Source organism: Globicephala melas, chromosome 16, assembly GCF_963455315.2.
Source record: "Globicephala melas chromosome 16, mGloMel1.2, whole genome shotgun sequence".
NCBI lineage: Eukaryota > Metazoa > Chordata > Mammalia > Artiodactyla > Delphinidae > Globicephala > Globicephala melas.
The window spans coordinates 62,077,218-62,099,888 of record NC_083329.1 but is presented as its reverse complement, the minus strand read 5'-3'; the positions used below and the strand labels follow the sequence as shown (position 1 = coordinate 62,099,888).

Below are 22,671 nucleotides of genomic sequence, written 5' to 3'. Positions count from 1 at the left end.
TCCTGCCTAGGCGGGGGAGGGGCCCTGAATCACTCTCCCTTTACCCTCCCCATCTGTGGCCCATAAAAGCAACCAGGCAGGCCCCACAAAACCAGCCAAGAACTTAAAGAAAGTTCAACAGGTTCTTCCCCTCAAGGTCCTCAGTGGGGTGGGACTGGCCCAAGGGGAGGGGGCCGGGGAGGAGGCCCTCTGCCTGCAGAGGGCTACATTCTGACCCACAGGCATGAGAGCACCTTCTGAGAGCCAGTGTGCTTGGAACTCAGGCAGGAAGCACAGCCCTTCTTGCCCCCTGGCTCCACCCACCTTCCCCTTCCTAGCCTGTCTGGGTTCTAAGAGTGGGGTTGTCTAGGCCTGATGGATTCTAGGATCATTTGCTCAGGTTCTCTAAGTCGGGAGGTAAGGGAGCCCCTTGGAGCAGCTGACACCAGGGGCTCTGGGGGAGGGGGCAGGACAAATGCATACGTTGCCAAGAAGGTGGATAGATGGCCAAAGAGTATCACAGCTGTACAACCAAAGCCGTACAGCTGAGGTTGTTGACAAAGTGTGAGCGAACTGTGGCCTGAATTGAATTAAAATCAACCCATAGCAAACATCCTGACCCATATGGTGGCCGAGTAACAAGAAGTAAAGCTGCCATTTACCAAATGCTTATTCAGTGCAAGACCCTTGCATCCATGTGTCCTGCCCTCATGACAATCTTACACGCTGCTACTACTAGTTCCATTTGTAAATAAGGAGACTGAGGCCCCAAAAAATTAAAAGAAACTTGTGGGGGGCTCCATAGCTACTGAGAGTCGCTGGGATTTGAACCCAGGTCTGTTTGGCTCCAAGGCTCCAAAGCTCATGGCTCCCAGTGTTATAAGAAATGCTGAGAGTGTAAACAACCCCCCTCAGTGAAAGAGGGAAGAGCCCGACAGGTGTGGACTGATTTTCTGTCTCACGTGGTTGGCATCTGATTCACCTGTCTTCCCCACCCCAGACTTCCGTTGTGTCTTTCTGGGGACAGATGGACGAGGATGTTTCATTGAACAAGAAGGGGATCCCCCTCCTCTTATAAAACCCGAATGAAGCATCCCCCACAGAAGAAACAACCAGCACTAGTGGGGAGCTTAAGGGCAAGAAAGGCTACACCACCACCACCCCCCCCGACATGCCCCATCCAACAGCTCTCCTTATCCCTACATATCACGGGCAGTGCGGACATCCACACAGCTAAGGGCTGCCACATCCAGCCGGCATTTGCCCCTGAAACACCATCCCCATGGGGTATCCTGCTGTTGCCATGGTCCCCAGCTGCCCAGGGTACCGTGCCCCACTTCTCTGCCTGAGTCACACAGGCAGTTCATCTCCATATTCCCCTCCGGCTCAGATGGACTGAAATTGCCTTAACAATTTTACCAAAAACAAAGTGAGGGAATTCCCTGGCAGTCCAGGGGTGAGGACTCTATGCTCTCACTGCCGTGGCCCGGTTCAGTCCCTGGCTGGGGAACTAAGATCCTGCAAGCCACTCGACGCAGCCAAAAAACCCCCATAAAAACAAAGAGAAATATTAAGACCATTTTTCAAACGTCTTGGAGTGTTAAAAGGTTCTTAAACCACAGTGCCTACAAGGAACAGGTTCCTGACCCTAAACCTGCAGAAAGTCACGTGCAGGCCTCAGACCCATTGTCCCACCAGAGACAAGATGGGATTTCCCTCCCCTCGAATTCCTTTCCTGCTTCCTCCAGGACGGCAGCTGGGGGCTGGCACAGATGCCCTGGTCACCTGACCAGGTGCTCGAGGGGGACTCGGGCAGCAACAGTAACTCACCGTTTCCTTCCGCCCCAGCACGGAGCCCACGGGCAGGGACCAGGCTCTGCAGCCCTTCTGCCCCGTCTTTGGGAAGGGTTGTGGAATTATTGCCTCACGATGGTAGGTTTCTTTTCTTGTTCTTTTTTAACAAGAGGAGAGGATGTTGTTTCTTTTTTTTCACATCTCTTCTTGATCCTGGCCCCAGCCCTACCAGCATCCCTGCCACCAACCCCAGCCCCTATTCTGCAGACTTTCTGACCCTAGTAGCACGGGGGTCCTGTTTCTTCAGAAGCCAACTGTGTAGTCTTGCGTCATGTTCAGGGGCTACTGACATGGCTGGTGTCTCCTGACATCTTCCCAGGCTGCCTCAACCTGTCCCCAGCTCAGGTCACCACTGTCATCCCCAGGTGACTCTGTTATGGGCGTTTTTTCCCATCTGCTGAAGTCGCAATGTTCCTGGCCTCTTTCCAGGCCTTACCCACTGTACACTGCCTTCGGGGGATTTCAGCTTCCCTGAGCTGTCCTGCCTCAGTGCCTGGGATGTGCCGTGGTCCCACAGCCAGCTCCCGAGTGAGGTCAGAGGTCAGGAGAGTAGCTTGGATTGACCATCCTGGGCTCCAGTGAATGATTTATTAGCCACTGTCTCCATTAGGGGCTGTTAGCACATCAAAGCAGTATTTGTAGAGCCTGGAAAAGTGGTGACTATGACAGATGGTAACTGTTGCTATACCATAACCTGCCCCCCAGGTGAGGTGGAGGTTGAGAGAAGAGAGTCACTTTGGTTCTTGACTACAGCAAAGGCGAGAGGAGACCCAAATGTCCATGTTCCTTAGCATGAACTTGTGCTTCAATGCATGACATCCTTGTGTTCGGAACTCGGTGAGTTTCGGCTGCACAGGGCAGTACAGGCAAAAAGAGTGGATTCTAGAATCAACAAGATCCGGGTTCGCATCCCAGTTCTGGCATCTGGGAGCTGTGGGAATTGGGCTCATTATGATGTCTCTCAAAGCCCAGGCTTTGCTTCTAGAAGGATGAGGATTACCATGCTGCTCCTAGAGGCCTGGTGAGGGGCCCTGGGACCACACGTGTAAACTGCGTGGCACAGGAGGGCACTCAGTGAATATGATTTCTCACCCCTTGGGGCATGTCCAATGTGAGGGCACTTTGGGGACCTTCCGGGGGCCACCCTCGCTCAGAGGAGGCTGCCTTCCGGTCAGCGCTGTGCTTGACTTAGTGCTGTCGTCATGGGGAGTACGTTATGCTCTGACTCCTCCACTGTCTCCCACCAGCGGGCAAAAGGACCAGCTGCTCTCCTGTGATGCAGAGGGGCCGAGGCAGACTGGGTGCCCTGGAAAGCTGGCTTTGAAACGGGTGACGGGAAGGGAAGGATGCAGGAGTGGGCAAAGGGAGAAGCTGAGCTGCGGTGTAGTCTCAAGGAAGGCCCAGCCCACCCCAGGGCGCTCTGAAGCCGGGATGGCCCTTCAGCGCCGTCCCAGGTTGGGCTCGGGGGCTGGCCTGCTGTGGCGGCCTTGGACAAAGGGCTTCTCTTCAGCCAAGGCAATCCTTGAAAAGCACTGACGGTGAGGGCTCTGCGCCAGCAGCACCTCTGCCTTCCCTAAGGGAGCCACGCATCCCCCAGGGAAATGCCGGGTCCCGGGGAGTTTCTGGGGCATTCCTGTATACGCTTCAGAACTTGTGGATTCGTCAGACTCAGTGAATATGTCTGTTCCCCTTCAGCTCTGGCTTTGGAGGATTCCTCAGGCTCAGACAAGTGGGAGAATCAGAGGGAGCTCTTTCCGAGCCCAGTCCAAAGTCTGGACACCTCAAGGGTTTCCCAGTACACTTGGAACAGATGCCACGCTCCTTGCTCTGGCCTCCCAGATCCTTTGAGCTCTGGCCCCCACCTGCCTTTCCTGCCTCATCTCATGTCAATCTCTTTTTTTCCTCCCAAAGCTCTAGGGCAGAGCTGCTAATAGAACTTCCTACAGTGATGAAAATATTTTATACCTGTGCTGTCCAATACAGTAGCCATTAGCTATATGTAGCTATTGAATACTTGAAATATGGTTAGTGAGACTGAGGAACTGAATTTTTAATTTTATTTAATTTTAATTCTATTTAATTTTAATTTTAATGGCCCCAGGTAGCTAATGGACACTGAATTAGATATCACAGCTCCAGCTATAAGGTCTTTTTTCTGTTTCCCAGACACCCAAGCTTGTTCCTACCTCAGGGCCTTTGCACTTGCTGTGTGGCTTGAACGGAATAATCATCCCTTGGATCCTCTCACACTGGCTCCTTCTCGTTTTTTAAGTTCCAGCTTAGTATCACCTCCTCAGAAAGGCCTTCCTCCACCATCTAAGCTAAAGCATTTTCTCATTTAATTCCAGCCTCTCTCCAGTACATTACCATATTTTAACTTCAGGGCAGTTATCAATGCCTGGATTTTTCTCATTTATTTCTGTTTTTTGTTTCTGTTTGTTTGCTTGTTTGTTTTTTGTCTATTGCTTGCAACTAGAAAGAATAATGACAATGTAAAATCTAATATTTGCCTACCTCTTACTGTATGTTAGGTACTGGTTTAAGTGCCTCACATATATGACCTCACTTAATTGCCACAGCACCCCCATTTTACAGATGAGGATACTGAAGCTCAGAGGTTGACTTGCGCAAGGTCACACGCCAGGACTCTGTCTTTTTCACCTCTGTAACCCCAGCACCAACTTAGCACAGTGCCAGACACAGAAAGCAAGAGCTCCATAAGCAGCCATTGACTGTGGGCTGGCTAGGACTTTGCTGGGTGGGGAGGCTGGGCTCGTGTGAGCTCAGGGTTGGCCTCCAGCCCTGAGTGTGGGCACCGACCCTGCGGTTCTGTGGAACCCCAGGCTGGAACAGTGAGCTGGAGGTGAGGTCCCGGGTAGTGCTGAGTGTGGCCTGCAGTCATACCCACCCAGTCCTGGGAGCCCCCAGTGGGCTGAGTGGGGAGAGGAGTGGGGACTGGCTGGACTCAACTTACAAACGTTCCTCCTGGGCAGTGAAGTGATACTCTCAGCCAGGGTGCACTCGTAGCAGCTGAGGCAGGGGCTGGGCCGGGGACTGGGGCTGAGCTGGGGCTCAGGCTGCTCAGCCTGTGTTTATTGTGCTTTCCTGGTGCCTCGGGCAGAAGGGGACCAGAGCTTTGGAGACCACCCAGCCTTTCCCTGCACAGAGCTCTCACACCGCTTGCCCTCCCCACCGAAGCCCTGGCCTCAGGCTGTCCAGCTGCAGGGGGTGGGGTGGAGGGGCTGGGTACAGTGGGTAGAGGCTTCTCCGCTGTGAGCTCCTTCATGCGGATCAGCACCTAAGAACCTGGGCTCCCGGGGTGCCCCGCCCCCTCTAAACAGCCTCTTCCTGTCGGAAGGCGACCTTCCATGAGGAGGGGACACTGGAGGCCACCAGAGAGGCTTCACCCTCCTCTTGATGCCGTGTCCGCATTTCCTGTGGGCTCCGCAGCCCACCCCCTGTCCATGTGCAGCCCCCGACCCCTGCAGGGAGGGCTTATGGGCACGCAGGAGCTTTGGACGAGGAGCCTGAGAGGCAAGCATCGGTTCCATCGAGGCCTCTCTTCCGCTGGGTGGCCTGGAGTAGCCTTCTTAACCTCCCAGCTGGGGTTCAGTGCTCCAGAACTCTCAAGGGTTTATACACATGTGAGGTCAAAAGCAAGGGCAGAAAGTCAGAGCGATGCTCATACAAGGTTTCGTGTCGACCCAGTAGTCTCACTTCCTTAGCCTAAGAAAATAATTTATCACAAGAGAGGTGCTAAATGCACAAAGTTATTCATCATAGCATAAAATACAAAAAACACAGAGACTTCCAGATGTAGTAGCCAACAAGTCTAGGCCAATCATGCTATACTGTGCAGCCATTTACAAAATGTCACTTGGAAGGCGGCACAAGGGTGGGAATGCGATTACCCTGTCATGGAAAGTAAAGAAAGCGGCCTCCCCTATTGCGTGCTCGCTAAGCTCAGCCCCGCCTAGCCGTGCGTGGGGAAGAGGAGCAGAGGGGAGGAGGGAAAACGGAGACAGTTGTGTGAGAGCAGGGGGCTGGGGGATGATGCTTTTCTTTCACGAAATGTCCTTTAATGTTCCTAAAGAGCTGTTTTAACAATAAATACATGTCAGAAAAACAAACCAAACTCTTTTTAGAAAGCAAAGCCTAATGCAAGATCCAAAGGGTTTTCACTCTTCTCAGCTCAGACGTATCCAGTTCCTTGGCCCCTGTTCACCGCAGTACCCCGCAGCCTCAGCACAGACATACGAGGTCACCCAACTCGCAGTGCAAACCGGGTCCGACCCCCAGCCTGTCTAGGTTAGGATATAAGACCACAGAGCCCAACTTCATCCTTTCTTTTTCCTTCTGCCTCTTCTCCTATCACATGTTTAAGGCCCTCTCAGTTCAGAAGATAGTGGTTTCCGTCTATCTCTGCTTGCCACCAGACTCCGGTTAGCGTTTCTACATCTTCAGTTTATGAAAGTTCTTTGACTGGCAGTTGTGCTAAGAGCCTAGCCAAGGATGGCAAATATGTTTCCTCATGGGAGCCAGCTGTGATTGATTGGTTGTGGCTGCCACAAGTACGAGAAGCAGCATAGAAATAGATTGCTTATGTCTGCCACGGGCCCTGGATAGATGAGTAGTGAGTGGTACATATCCCAGGCATTTGCTATTCCAGAGTAATCTGGTACTACAAGTAGGGCTCTGACATCTGGGCTTCTGTCTCAACCCTGCCAGTGCTTCCCTGAAGAATCTTGGGTACTGAACAACTTTGTCCTGTAAAAGGAAGAGAGGATGTGCCCTTATTTAGGCAGTGTGCTGTGTGGAAAGAGGATGGACTTCTCAGTCTGATGGACCCAAGAGAGAATGCCACCTCCATCATTTTTAGCTATTTGACCTTGGAAAATCTATTTAACCTTACTGAGCCTTGGTGTTTTCATCTGTAAATTAGAATACATGCCGATAAGATGTGTTATTAGGATTAGAAATAGTGAATAGGAAATGCCCAGTCTACTGTCTGGCACACACTAGCTGTTATCCTGTTCAGAGGGTTTGGTGGTACCATCCAGGCAGGTGGCATGGAAGAAGACCCATGCTGGGTTGCCAGGCTGCTGCCCCTGAGGCTATGTATGTCGTTAGGGCTAAATGGCCCACAATTACATATGCACACCTTAACCGTGACCTTGTGGGCAGATAGCACAGCTGCTTGAGACATAATTGAGAGACAGAGACAAGCAAATTTTTCACTTGATTATGCTATTCTAAGTTAAAACAGCAGTCCCCAACCTTTTTGGCACCAGGGACCGGTTTCGTGGAAGACAGTTTTTCCACAGAACAGGGCTGGAGTCGGGGGATGGTTCAGGCTGGTAATGCAAACGATGGGGGTTGGCGACCCCTGAGTTAAAACACTCTGTATTATGACCAGACATTAACATTTATTAATTATTCATCACAGTATATATTTTTAATTGTGTGCATTTTAAAGTAAGATTTAAGAAAAATAGATACAATTTAGGTGCAATACAAATAGACACAAATAGGTGCAATTAAGCACCTCATTAATTGTTAATCTCAGTCACTGCTCAACATAACCCTGCTTTACCTCCAAGCCTGAGTAAAACTCAACTTTCTAACTCACCTGCCACCCTAAGGTTCGGGCCTTGTTCAGTGCTAGTCGTCAGTTCTGGGCTTCCATGCCCAGCAGGAGGAGGACGGCAAAGAGGGGAGGGACGTAAACACGCTTGACGGTGGCATAACTAAGCAATTCCACACTTAATTAAAGCTAACTCTCAAACATAAATTCAGTTTGCAAATACTGTTAGGACACTGTTTCTTCACAGACTTCTCCGTCATAACCAGTGTGTCCAGCCATCCACCCATTCATGTCCTCAGCAAGGATCTACTGAGCACGTATTCTGGCTGTGGAATTGGAACACATCAGGTCTGGAAGATCCCCAGAGATTATGTACGGTGAATTAGCAGCTCAAGGACCAAATGCAACTTTGTTTGGCTTGCTGAATAGTTAAAAAAATTTTTTTAATTAGTATCAACATTTAGAAATCAGAAGATTTTGCATAAAATATCCAATTTTGGCTTTTCTTAAATATTTTCAAGATCTGACAATAGTGTGTCTGCATCCCCACCTGGCAGTACTTGGCTGGAACTCATAGGTGGTAACTCTGCTTTAGGCACCCAAGCAAGCCTTTAGTGCTTTGCCACAGCCTCTACCACTCCCTATCGCACTACACCTGGCCTGCTTCATTCACTTATTGTCTGGCTGTACAGACAAGTACAACTCCAGTGCGTGTATTACACAGGCACTGGAGTTGGCAGCATCTAATCTCCCTCAGCTTCTCTTAGAATAGTGACCAAAGAGTAAATGATTGCACCCATCAGAAAGCTTACAGTCTAACAGAAAAGACGAGGAAGAAAAACATGGAATTGGCTTTCTCACATAGAAATGAGACCAATAACTAACTGAATATCTTGAGGGCTTGGAGAGCATCGTGCACAGTACTCTGGGGTCATGGTAACTCAAAGCCAGCTACCTAAAGGAGACGGTGTGGAGCCGTGGTGTACATGTGGTGACCTTTGCTGGAGAGCTCTGTGTGCCTCTTGGATGTGGCAAGGGAGCATCGCCTGCACACTGCTGACTTCTTGGGGACGACCCAAGGTGAGCAGTGGGGGTGGGGCAGGAGGTAACTCCTCTTGGGAGGTACCTCCAGAGCTTGTGGGAGGATCTCGCGGCTTCCTGGAGATTCAGTCGAGGATGACAAGTTCAAGTGAGGTCCCAGATCCTTATCGAAATAAGGGTCAGAGCCAGCAGAGTCTGATGGATGCCCCAGCCCTGATTGATTTCCACCCTGACAACGCAGGGGGTGTCTTGATAGAAAACTTCTCCCCATTCCCTGGGCCCCCATCTGTGCTCGGGCAGCCCGGCCCCTCTGCCCTGTGCCGGAGGCCACTCCAGGAAACTGGCGGCCAGAGAACAATGCCTGCCCTTGGCCTCAGTCTGCAGAGTTGGGCCTGCACTCTCCATCAGCGAGAACTGTCCTGAGATTTCCTCACTCAGGACTTGTGATTCTGACCCCAACCTGGAAGTGTCAGGACCCAGGGAAGCAAGAAAATACGTAATTTGTCCCACGGGTTCAGAGCTGGTGACTTTGTACTGTTTTATTCAGATGCTTGCCCAGCCCGATCCATCCTGCTCTGCTTATCTCAGCTTACCCTGACCCCTGCCTGTTTGTTCTTCGTGGTTTCCAGTGTTTTGGGGGCTCATCTGGGAGGCAGTGCAGCACAGAGGCTAATGGCCTGGGCCCTGGAGTCAGCCTGCCCCTGCCAGCTGTGACCCCACGCCGGAGACACCACCTGTCTGTGCCTCAGTTTTCCCATCTGTAAAATGAGGGTCACAAAGATGTTCATCTTATAAGGCTTGTGCGGGCTGAATATGGTCATGTCCATAAAACACTAAGAATGGTGCCTGGCACATGGAAAGAGCTCTCTGTGTTAACCGTACCTGTGCTTAGAACGGAGGAAGGTATCATAGCCTTCTGGGATAGGATGTCATTTTTTCCAAGTTCATAACCATAGTAATTACCATAGCTATTATTTACTATATGCTTACTCTAAGCCGGGAGCAGTGTTTAACCTTTTACCTGTATTCTCTCATTTACTCCTTGAATTCCAACAAGGTAGATACTATCATTACCCCCATTTTACAGAAAAAGACACTGGAACTCAGAGAAGTTAAGCAACTTGCCCAAGATCACACAGCTAGCAAGTAGCAAAGTTGGAATTTGAACCTGTGGCTGTTTGGCTTCAAAACTCATGCTCTTCCCATGATTCTGGGCAGTTTGATAAGTGAAGAATGCAAGTTGTCAAGTTTTTAACCTGCTACTTCTAAATAAAGGAACAGCGAAGCCATGAGACCGAGTGTGCGTGCGGCTGGCTGTAGTTCCTGCTCAGACAGGCAGTGTCTCGGTGGGGTTTACAATCAGTCCTCAGTGGGGGAACTCGGGGAGCCAGCTTTAAGAGAGATGAGAGTGGTCTGAACTTAGCCCATGGATGACTCCATGCACAGTCCTCAAAGGGGCTAGAAAGGACTTACTGCAGATTTTCGTGCTCAGCAGTCTAGCCCTCTCGCCCTACCACCTGTCGTGCTGACTCTTATTTGCTTTCACAGAAGCAATAAAGGTAGGGGTTAAAAAGGAAAGCTTTAGGGTATAACTGATTCCAAGTGCCAGCTCTGCCTCTTCCAGCCGTCTGACTTTGGACAAATTATTTCACTTCTCTGTGCCCCAGGAGCCCCCTGTGGAGCAATAATAGCAGTAATAGCACTGAACCTGCCTGGGTTGTGGTGGCTGGTCAGTGAGGTAATGCATAGCTTTGCAGCTAAGGACATGCCTGGGCTCTGGCTGTATGACCATGGGCTGCTAATGTGACCTCCCTGCCTCAGTTTCCTCATCTGTTAGGTGTGGATAATAATAGTGTCACCTTGCAGGGCTATTGTGAAGAGTAGGTGAGACGATGTATAACAGACTTAGCTCTTGATGGAGGTTGGTGAGTACTTAATAAATGTTAGTGTTTATGACAATGATGAGACAAAAGACTCAGGATGCCAGCCTCTTAATGAGTTGTCAATAACTGTGACTTTAATATAAAAACAAAAGCTCATCCTTGGGAGGTCCAGGCCTGGTTGTAAAGACAAGACCTACGAAGCCTGTGGCCTCTCCCAGGCCTCTGGGGGGTAACGTCCCGTGTGGGTCTGACCAGGGTCTCGACCCCTGGCCAACCCCTCCCCTCTCTCCCCCCAGCAGTTGCCTGGTGGGGCCCGGCCTGCAGAGCTGTGACGTGTGAGCTGCCCCGAGCAGGGCCTGCCACAGGAACTCGGATGCAGTGGCCAGATCCGGTGTCAGGAAGAAGGTCTGGGGTCAGAGGTGCGGGGCCTCGGAGGCTTGTCCTCCTGCAGGACCCATGTGACAACCGAAGGGAGAAAGCAAGCCCCGGCTCAGGGCTCCAGTGCAGGGGGGCGGGGTGGGAGGAGGGTGGCGGTCCAGTGTCTTAAGACCACTTGCTGCTTCCAGTGCAGTCGGTGGTCGCTGGGCCCAAGTTTGCAGGCGAGCGGGCTGCCCGGGGGCTGGAGCCAGAGGGAGAGACCAGAGTTTGCTGGGTAGCACTTCCCCTGCCTGTACCTCAGTCCCCCGCCCATAAAATGGGGCTGCTGATACCTGCTCCAACCTTTCAGGGTTGTTTTGAGGATCAAACGAGTAAAGATAAAACAAGATCCTTGAGGGGGCGGAGGGCTGAATGTCAATGAGACAGCCAGTCCACGCACACGGCACCCCAGGCAGGAGCTCGCCAGGTGGGTGGCAGCCAAGAGGGAGAGAGGACAGCATCCCTCCAAGATCCACAGCAAAGCCGGCTCTAATCTGGACGGAAGTCAGGGTCCGGCCCCTGAACCCAGAGGGACAGCCGCAGTCTGACTCTGGGGGTTCCTGGCCCCAGTCTCGAGGAAAAAGCTGGCCAGAAGCTCAGGCTGAGGGACAGGGTATGTGGGTGTCACTTGGAGCGGGGAGGCATCTCCTGAGCTAGAGGAGCCCCTGGGAACAGGGACGGTGCCTGACTTTCACAACATCCAGCACAGCAGCCCCATGCAGCCAGGGCTGAGCAGATGTTTATGATAATAAATGCTCGTGCAGCGAGCATGAAGGGGACACAGCTCACGTGTGCAAAGATGCGGTTGTCTTCCCCCTCCCAATACTGCGTTCAGCTTTGCTCTCGAGCCCCTGCCTCTGCTGAGGGGGAGAGAAATAACCTAGAGAAACTCAGCCACTTCCTGTTTAATACTCAGCCCTTCAGACTCACCACTCAGTCAGTTCAGGACAACATCCCCTCCTCTCTCATCCTCCCAGGATTACAGCTGCCGTGGTGCTGGGGAGGGGACACAGGTGTGGCCGGTGGCCATCTTCGGTCGGAGCCGTTGTCCATTCTGCGGGGCCTGGCGCTGCTCTCTGCTGTGGCCTCCTGCCAGCCAGCAGCCCTCACGGCCACTTCCTGGAGCCTTGGGGCTGCTTCCCCAGTCACAGGGCACGCAGGAGTCTGGGGTGGTGGGAACTGCGGTAGTTGGACTGGGATGTCCCCCCTCTCAGTGTCCTCAGCTGTGGCCTTCCTCTTTGCCTGCGCAGACTGACCCCCCCCAGAGCCATCTTCATGAGGGTTCCTGGCCCCAGACACTTACCCTCACCCATTCCCAGCTAGGCCTGGGATTGGCTTCCCCAGAGACATGGGGCTGTGTGAAGAGTGGGTGGAGACGAGAATAGAATCGAGGTTCTGTAGGAAGGAGGAAGGGAGAGTGGGTGCTGGGGAGACGAGAGAGTTTGCTACCCAGACACCCCCTCCACATCCAGAAGTGCAGGGCAGGGCACCTGAGCCTCCCCCATCCCACTGCCTCCGCCTGTCCCCAGGCCCTCGCCAAGTAAGATGGGGAGCAAGGTCACGAAGAGGGACAGCCTGCACGGTGAAGGGGGTGTTCACTAAGGGCAGAGGGCTCCGAGAGCACCTGGAGCTGGCCCAAGACCCCATCAGGTGGGAAGGCAACTTCCATGGTGTCTGCAGGAAGGTGACCATTCGAGTTGCCCTCTGGTGGCTCCAGGTGTGGCAGCAGTAGGTCATCTGGGACCTCCTGGGGCCAGGACATGAACTAAACTGGAGGGGGTCTTGCTGGCTCCTGTCCCTTTTGTGCTCACACCTCCCCAGTCTCTCTGCCAGTCTTGACAACTGTCTGGGGACAGGGGGAGAGGGCTGCAATTAATGCTAGTTCCTACCCCTGGCATAAGGTACAGCTGCGGAGTCCAGGATAGCCAGCCTCTCCACCTCTGTTGCCCCCCAGGCCTAACCCAGTCCTCCCTGATAAGTCAGAAAATGACCCTCGTGCTTTGCCTACCTGTCTCCCTGTGTCTCACCAGCCAGACGGCTCTAGTTCCAAGATGACTAATAGATTTCACCTCATGTGCCAGCTTGTGCTGATTGATAGTGGCCATGTTGGAAACAATTGTGAAGCCTTGTCAAGGCGCATTGTGGGAAGACTAGCTGTGATCGATTAGCCGTGTCTGCCACGAGTGCAAGAGTAGAAAGTGTGGTGTGTGTGATTTTAGCTGCTGCCCACTCCTCTCAGGACCTGTTATTCTCCATCAGCCTGAGCTGGAAAGGTCTGGGGATGTCTTGTGGCTGACGTCATCATGGGACAGATCAGAGTCTCAGTGTGCTGGAAAATGGTTAACAGTTGGCTTTTGGGGTCGGGGTGAGGCTGCTTTGTAGCTTTTGCCAATTTCTGTGGTGTGAATACTCCCACCGTGGTTGATTTCTAGCTGCCAATGTGAACACAGAGTTGGGAAGAGCACGATCGGCCCTCACAAGACACCATTTGAGTACTTGTATATTTTTTCTAAGAACTATAAAGCCTGCCACCCCTCAAAGCTCTGCCAGTGGCGGGCTGTTCCAGGAAGGGCACTGGACTAGAATTCAGGATCCCTTACCAGCCGTGAACCATAGTTGAGTTACATCCCTTCTGAGCCTCAGTTTCCTCATCTGTAGAATGGGAGCTGGATTGTGGTGAACCTCAATACGGGGAAGCATTGGTCACAAAGCGTGATCTGTGAGACATGCTCCCACAGCACCGAATCCAGAGGCTCTGCCCAGAGGTCTGCCGTGACCCCCTGTAAAGCCAGTATCCCCGCCCCGGGACTGCCCGGGAGAAGGACTTCCTGTTCTCTTTGATGTGTGCCTCAGAGGGCAGAGGCTGCCTCAGATCCCGTTCAGATTCCCTTAACAGGCCGTCATGCTTGTCCCTGACAAATTCTCTCGATGGTTTTTGAGCTACTCGCGTTTCCCTTCTTCACCAGTCCTCGAGGCAGAGTTTGCCCCCTTATTTCACCTACGTGTGTGCCTCCTTCAAGCACGGGGGCCCCATGGCCTTGGGAGGCTGTGCCAGGCTGCTTGACGCCACGGTCAGCTGGGTTCAGCTACCCGCTCAGGCACACGTGAGCTCCATGACCACGAACACATACTTAAATGCCCTGGGCGTCGGCTTTTCCATCTCTAGAATAATAATAGTCGCTACTTCACTGGTTTGTTGGGCGGTACATAAAGCTGTTTGCATAGTGTCAGGCTCGGAATAATTGCTCAATAAATGAATTATTATTTGTCCTAACAAGGTCTTGAGTGGAGGCAGAACAGGCCAACCTATAGAAGAAGATCCCCAAAGTTGGCAAACCTTGGGTGGAGTGAGGCCAGGGCCTCATCCTAGGAGTACAGGCAGGACTGCAGGCACAGCGGGAGCCCAGAGACAGGACTGCTTCTGGTAGTGCAGGATTCCTCACTCTTGGCACTATTGACATTTGGGGCCAGATAATGCTTTGTTGTAGGAAGCTGCCTGTGCACTGCAGGATGTCTAGCAGTACCCCTGGCCTCTACCCACTAGAGACCACAAGCAGCCTCCCAGCTGTAACCATCAAAAATGTCTCCAGATATTGCCAGCTGTTCCCCGAGGGGCAAAATCGACCCTGGTTGAGAACCCGTGTTCCCCCAGACAGAGCGTGACAGGCACTGTTGTTAGCCACCCAGGTCCTAGGAGAGCCAGGGTTACAGAGCATCTGTCCTGGCAGGATGGGCGGGTCGGCACGTGGCAGAGCCAAGTGGCAGGTGGTCAGCTGCAGGCAGCCTGGCAGCAGGCACCAGGCGGCATAGGTTGGGGCTAAGACCCCAGCTGCTGGGAGCCCAGCAGCCAAACAGGGGCAGTTCACGCCTCATATGACGTAGAACCTGGGCACACTCTGTGGTTCTCCGCTTCTCTGTCCAGGACCAGGACTGGATCCAAGGTCTGGACGGGGCAGAGCCTTCTGTACAGGGGTTGGGGAGGGTGGTAAGAGGGGAAGAGACAGGAGGGGCCCCACCCAGCCTGATGACCTTGATGACCTCCAGTCTGGAGAGCACGGGCTTCCGGCTGAGAGAGACCAGGTTCAAACCCGTGCTCTGCTGCATGGAAATTAAACCTACAAAAAGTAACAGATGCTGCCATTTAAGACAGGGAGACCACCTTAGGCAGGTTGCTTAACCTCTGAGCCTCACGTTCTTCATTTGTGAAGTGAGGATAATGCCAACCTCGTGTGGTTGTTATAAGAATTGAATGTGCTGTTATAATGACTATATTTAACATTATGTCTGGCACGTCATAGGCACTCAGTAAATGTTGTTGATTGAGTGAATGGGTGAATCCTCACACAGCAAACCTTTCTCCCTTAAATCCTTTTGTTCGTTTTAGTTCTCTTCTCTGGAATTTCTCCAGTTCTCTGACATAGGAAACTGTTGATTTCTCAACGGGAGGAAATGAGTTACTCATCTCTGTATCACTAGAGCATCAGGCCTGGTAGATATTAGGTGCTTAAAAAATGAAGTTTTCCTTCCTCAGAGGGCAATGACTGTGCCTTATTCATCTTTATAGAGCCATAGAACAGCACAGCGACTGGCACACAGCAGGCATTCATTAAATGTTTGCTGAATGAATAAATGAACATACTAAAAATGGTTCAGTGAAAGGTGTGACATAGAACACTACCTGGGATTCTTTATTGGAGTCCATGCCTAACATGTCCCTTTAGGAGGAACACGACTGTCTTACTTGGAGGAGGTCAGCCAATCCCTGGGAAGGGCAGCAGTGGCCTCACTGAGGTGGTAGGTGACAGGATCAACTGCACAGCCATGAGAGACAGTGAAGTTTGTTAGGAAGACCCCTGGATGGGGAGTCAGGAGGCCTGGGCTCTGGTCCCATCCCTGCCACCCATCTATGCAGTGACACTGCATGGTCACTACGCTCCTTGGGCTTCTGTTTCCCCATCCATTCAATGGGTGCTTGGTCATGCCTTGGTGTGACTCTATCTTTTGGTGCTTGGCCAGGGTGACCAGTCAGTTAATAGCCATGTTACTGAGCGTGGCCAAGTGACCCACATTGGAGACCAACCAGTGACATCAAAGCACTACTGATTTCACAATCAGCTCCCCAGCCACCTTAGAGCTGCTGGGCTTTGAACACAGCACTAGGTGAAGCATCCACTCTGAAATCCAGAGGCCTGATGAAAGCTGCCGGGGGTAGGGCAGTAGTTAGATTTTCCAAGGGGCCTAAAGATTTTCCAGGGGGACCCTTGAGGATTAGCATTAACAGGGGAAAAAAATGTTAGTGATAGAAAAAGTCTTCTTTGATAATTCCTCTATCCCTCTCCCCCTTCCTAAGGTACAGAATCAACTAACAAACAGGGGCTTTTCCCATCCTGAAGTCTGTGTAAGTGACAGGTAGGGGAACACTAGCCTGCAAGAGCTTGACAGAGTCAAATTCCTTTGCATCGGAAAAAGGGGCCCGTAAAAGAGAGGTGAGAGGGTTGGGTCCAGAGAGAGGAGCCAGAGGCTGAACACAGCAGGCATCCAGGGGAGAGGATTGGAGAGGGAACAGGTCTGTGGGCGATTTGGGGGTGAAGTGAGTTGCTTTCTGAGTGAGAGGCATGGAGAGAGGCAGTGGGATGAAGAGTCAGGAGCTCTGCGGGTTACTAGCGGCTTGTCCCTGGGGGAGAAGCTTAGCCTGTCTGTGCCTCAGTTTCCTCATCTACAAGGTAGGCATGACAGAATCTTCTCTGGAGTGGAAAACACTTAGAATTGTGCCCGGCATGTAGTAAAGGACCACAGAAGTGTGTGCAGCGGTGGTGATGGGGCTATAAAAAAAAAAAAACCTTGAAATCGCCAGTAGAATTTACATCCCTTGGGAGGACCCAGCAAACTGCCCTTCAGGGACTAGGCTGAGTGGCAAGTCTCACGTTAGCTGCCCGGCAACACCTGGTGATACCTGTGCGGCCGAGGCTGCTAACAGCGGGCCGGGCCATCACCAGGGCTCTGCTGTGTCACCAGGGACACCCCACCTCCACCACCACCAAGACTGTACGCTCTGGGAGCCCAGGCGGGTCAGGACATCTGCTCTCCATGTGGCTAAACCGTCCCCAAATTGCCGTGGGCTGAACTTTGTCACCAGCATGTTTCTCACGAGGACACTTCCCCCCACCAAGAGGCACGGACCTTCCAGCTGGGCTGGCCCCCCTGGCAAGTGCACTTGGAGGATATTTTCAGGTTCTGGGTGACATTCCCCTGCCCCTCAGCCTAATAGGTCCCAGATGTCCCCTCCTCCCTTGACCTCCCTCCCTCTCGCTGTTCTGAAACCTCACTGCCGGCCCGCCTGGGGCCTCCTCATCCAGGCATTACACCCCTTGACTCTTTTTTTTTTTTTTTTAATTTAAAACATTTTGTTCCCCCTTAATGTGACGGCTTGACAGAGGCCAGCATGAAAGAGGCTGTTTCCTGCTGGAAGGGGACCAGGATGGAGAAACAGGCAGATGAAGGCAGAGAAGGAAGCTGGCTTTGGGAATGTGAAGAGCAAGGGGAAACATAAGCAGTCTTTATTGGCTGAGCATAAAAGAAGCGACGGGAGTAGCAGCTGTCTTAACGTGGCCAGGTCACCAGGGGCTGGGCAGACACACCGGGCCCAGCTGGGAATCCCACGGGCCCTGGGGCTTTGGTGACTCACGTTTGCAGAAATGCCTTTCAGTTTGCTATCTTTCAGCCGCCGCTTTTTCTCTCCCTTACCTCCCCACCCGTCCTCCTGCCCCTTTTGCTGACCATTTGAATTTGTAATTCTCCGCCGCTGCCGCTGTTGTCCTAATGAGATAGGGCTCATGCTGAGGCCTGTGGGAGGGAGGAGGGAGAGTGGCCACAAGGAGGAGGAAAGAAAGGAGAGAGCTTGGAGGGAGGGTAGGGCCAGGGCACAGAGGCGGGCGGTGAGAAAGAGGGAGTGGGCAGCGGACCCAGGAGGGCAGAAAGCCTGACTCAGAGCTTAACAGAAACCAGGACAGGCCTGATAAACATCAGGCGGGGAACCCCGTGAGAAACCTCCTTTGGCCCCTTCTGTTCCTGCCTGTTTTCTGTTGCATTTCGTGTGAGCGTGGAGAGACAACGGGCATGCTGATAATCACAGCTTCCAGGTTCTGTAACACTCTGACCCTTGGCAAAAAGCCTTGGTGCCCAGCGCCCTGTGTTCGGCAAAGCCACTGTGTGCCCAACCTGGGACGGGTCCCAGGGAGCGCGTTTTGTGGGGTCGGAAGCTGAGGTGTGGAAAGGACAGTTCAGGAAGTTAGGGCCCCGGCCTGGCTGCACCTGGGGCCCAGACCTCTGGATTTCTCATCCAGTGATAAAAATACAGAGATGAAATAAAGGGGGAAGAGATTATATTGGTGACAGTGGGCCAGGAAAATACAAACTTCGAAGACCAGATGGAAACCCCTCAGCTGAAGAATTCTTGGACGCTGCTTCTAAGCAGCCCTTATGGCACTGACACTGACCCCGGCATTTTCTCTCTCTCTTTCAGGACCTCCTGTAAGTACTCCCTTGAAGCCTGGTCTCACGCATCTGAAAGACCTTGCTCCCTGCTGGTAACCGGGCCCTGGGTGGGGGGATTGAGGCCCCTATACCCTCCACTGAAGTCTGCAGGGTCCCTCCAAAAGGTTGACACGGCAGTCATTTTGCTTTCCACCCACCTCTGCAGCCTCCAGGGCCAGACCATAGTTGTGCCCCGGGCAGAACACGTCCCAGTTGCAATCTGAAAGGCTGGTTTGCCCCATTGTTAGCCTGCTCCTTTGTCCCCCAAAGAGGCAAGTGGAGTCATAGAAGCACCTGGTATTAGAAAGAAGAAAGAGATCATCTCTGGTCGGGTTTGGTCCTTGAAAGTCCCCTGCCCTTTCAGTAAACAGGTCGGTGAGCGGCTCTAAGCGTGGACGGCTTCTGAGGATGCGGTGTCCGCACCGCCGAGTGGGCATCTCCATCTTGCCAGATCACTTCGGGCAGGTGGTGGTTGGTGGTAGTGGCAGGGGGTTTATGTAAGAGAATGATGTCAGCAGGTTAGATTGGGAAACAACACAAACTAGAGGCAGCCTGTCGGGCTCCTTCCCCTGGCATCACCCTAAAGCCAGAGGCAGGGCGGGGGAGCTGAGCCATTTCCAGAGAACCTGAGAAGAGCCCGAGGAGACCGTCTCCTCGAAGTAATGGATCCAGAGAACAGGGGCATGTCTTCTGAGGACAGCATTTGATATCCCAACAAAAGGCCCAGAGGTCGCCGGGGGAGCTGGGTATCGGAGTTGAAAGGGCCGAGCCCTCCACATCAGATCCTTCTCAAGGATAATGAAAGCAGCCCTATCATCGTCCCTTCCTCGGAGAAGTCATTTCCATAGCTGTTCTCTCGATCTGAACCAACAAGAACAGCCGCCTAAGCTGTAACAAGACCATGATGTTCCATTCCATCTGTGTCCTGAAAGGCACATTGAACCTGGGCTGACGATCCCGCCCAGCTCGCTCACTGCTCAGTTACAGAGAGGGAGGAAAATCCTGTCGTTCCCTGAAAAGAGGAGGGATGATTTATCATCCATGCTTTGGACGTCAGATCTCAATTCCTGTCATCAATCTTCCAAAATAAACTCTGCCATAGGAAACTTCGACAGACCACCTGCTGGAAATGGGCTGCTTTTCCCCTTCTTTGTGACAGAGCCAAAAAGGGTCCTCACCTCCCCCCATTCCAGGGACCTTCCACATATACCTCCTTCCCACAGCCATGCTGCGGGGCTAACCCAAGTCAGCTCTGGGTCCCTGCCTGACTTGAGGGCTGCCCTCACCAGGAATGCAGCATCCTGAGAGCTTCTGCTGGCCTCACCCCACAACTTTCCCCAGCCAGGGAGGGTGCTGTCACTGCTGGGGGCTCTGCAGTGCAGAGCAGATCGGGGCCGGGGCGGGGGCGGGATGTGAGCCTCTCCTCACAGTCCCTGCCGGCCCAGCCACCACTCCCATGGACTGAGGGAGAGGAGCCCAGGTAGCTTCCCTGGATTCTCAGCCTGACGCAGAAGAGGCCTGAGTCTTCACCCAACTCTGGCTGAAACCACAAGGCAGGATGAGGAGGAAATGGGAAGCTGGCCGGGGTGGAAATCACCCCCTAGCCCGTTCTCTCTGCTTCCCGCAAAGGAAGAATGCCGCCAGCCAGAGGCAGGGAGAGGGAGATGGCAGCTGGTCACAATGCCTGTCTGCCACCCTCTGTTTTTCAGGGGCACCTCTGGGGTGACACTGGTTACTGTGGTCAGTGCCTAGATAACACAACCATGGAGGATAGATTTAAGCAGCAGCAGGAATCATCTGAGCGGTGGGGCCCACCACTACCCCACCACTCCTGTCCATGGCAGACATCGCTAATCAATTAAGAGGCTTCTTAACAGAATGCTTTACTCAGTCACTACCAATCCACTGGAGTCTGCACTCAAGCTGACAGTTGCTGGCCATCCCTGCACTAGATTTAAGAGAATTTCTTAATTACAGGAATTGTGAGACTGAAGCAGATGACCAAGGGAAGTATGCATGTCTCTTTCTCCGAAGGAATATAAGGAAATGTTTGATGTCCAGCTGCCAGCCCTGGTTGAAAATGATCCTTGCTGAAATACTAGCTAACACTTACTATGTCTTAGGAGCTCATGTGCTTTTATGGAAGCAGTGTAATTGAGTGATTTCAAGCATGGACTCTGGAGGGAAGCCACCTGGGTCCGAATCCTGGCTCTGCCACTTCTAGCTGTGTGACCTTGGACAAATTACTTTACCTCTCCGTGCCTCAGTTTCCTCATCTATAAAATGGGAGTAGTAATAGTACTTGACTCATCCAGGTGTTGTAAGGAATATATATAATTATATGTATGTATATGTATATATGTGTATATGTATATATATTATGCACACACATATATGTGTGTATGTACGTATATATTTTTTCCATTTAGAATGTATTAACTCATTTAAATTCTAAAAACAGAAGACTTCCCTAGATGATCCCCAAAGATTCTGACAAGTCTTTAATTTTCAGGAAGAAATTATTATTCTTTGTATTTTTATAAATTAATTTACGATTTCATTTTATTTCTACCCCACCTTATTCCAAGAAACATTTCGGGGTTATTTACAAACTAGATAAGGAAACAGTGGAGGGGAGTGTGGAGAGCAGAGGCAAGAAAACAAGGAGAATCCAGAGCTGATGACACCACAACATCCTGCGCAGATGAGCCACAGACGCAGCTTTGAGCTTCTTGGTGGTCAGAGCAAAGAGGGAAGCAGAGCTGTTACAAGAGCCAGGGGGCAGGAAGGTGGGAGCACCCCTGGCTGTTGGGTGAAGCATAGCTTTCCCTGGTGCTGAGACCCTAGAGAAGTTCCTCCCGCGTACAGGTGATGTTGTTGTTCAGTACACAGGAGCAGTGGGTAGACTGCCCTTCTGTCCCTATCGGGGTTAGACCCCCTGTGTGAGGTTGGGAACTCCCCACAGGCCCGTCTGCCTCCTGGGACGGGAGGGAGGTGGTGGCCGCTTGTTGGCCCACTCCCTGATAGCATTTAGAAATGACAGGAAGGGGGACTGGCTCAGTGCTACAGCTCTGGTTTGAGAACATTGGGTGCCCGAGCTGTCTTTGCAGAGCTGGGAAAGAAGGGGCTGAGTCCCCAGGTTTGTGGTAGCCGCCCTCAGGTTCATTCGCTCACAAACATGAATTAAGGAGCTACTAAGAGCTCAGCGCTCCTTAAGGCACTGGGGACACATCCGTGAACAAAACAGACAGTGCCCTGCCTGCCTTGGGAGCTTGCGTTTTAGTGCCTGGGGGCAAAGCAGAGTGAAAGGGTGGGCACGGGCTGCATGCCCACGGGGCCGCTAACCAGCATCCCCCGAGCTTGGTCCTCTGGGGGGCATCACCCACCCCCGCCCCCACCTCTGGGATGTCCTCAGGAGCAAGGGACCCGGCGGGTGGGGTGGTGCCAGGGGCATTACTCCTGGTGCTGCCTGCGTTGCCTCAGCAGCCCTGAGGCAGATGGACTTGTCTCCAGGTGGGCACCCTGAGACCCCCTCCTGGCACCGCTGTGGGTCTATGGGAAGAGCAGGACATCTGGAAGGAGAGAAACTCACCTGATGGCAGAGCCTCTGGAGGGCTAGACCAGGGGCCAGCTCCACGCACCTCCCGGCCAGTCCTCTTCTTTCCTAATGATCGCAGCATTCAGCGCTCGCTCCATGCCGGCCCCGGCCCGTGTGCTGAGTGCTCTACACAAATTATCTCATTCAGTCCCGAGAGGTAGATATGATTGTTCTCCCATTTACAAGATGAGGAAACTGAGATACAGGGAGGCCAAGCGACTTGCCCCAAGTCACCGACTAGTCAGTGACGGCCAGGCAGGCTGACTGCAGAGCACTGCACTTACCTAAAGCCTGCTGCTTTCTCCCACACCAAGACTGCATCTCTCCTGACCCCAGGCCCCGGCCGTGCCAGGCTGGGGCTCAGCTCCAGAAGCTCTCCGCAGGGGGTCCTCCCACTCCGCACGGCGCCCCATGACACCTCACCAGGCAGCTCCTAGAGCAGTTTCTCTGCCGCCCCCTTGTATCAGATCCATCTGGAAGTTGGGGGCCAGAGTGAAAAACACATGACTTTCTCAGAAGCTGCTTTGTTCCTGAGCCCCCTCCTGTGCATATTACTATGCGAATATCTATTATGATCGACATTTTTTTGAATGTTTTCCTCTTTTCAGTGGGATTTCAGATCCATCGTATGGAGTCTTTAGTCTATACCCAGAACTGTGCTAGGCAGGAGTCCTAGGGTCATAAAAAAAGAGTTTGAGGGGCTTCCCTGGTGGCGCAGTGGTTGAGAGTCCGCCTGCCGATGCAGGGGACACGGGTTCGTGCCCCGGTCTGGGAAGATCCCA

At 52.5% G+C, this 22,671-nt stretch overlaps 1 protein-coding gene across 8 annotated transcripts in view; it reads left to right on the top strand.

Annotated features, from left to right (window-relative positions):
* Positions 1-22,671, top strand: part of COL13A1 (collagen type XIII alpha 1 chain) — a 143,740-nt gene that overhangs the window by 41,228 nt on the left and 79,841 nt on the right. The window lies entirely within an intron of this gene.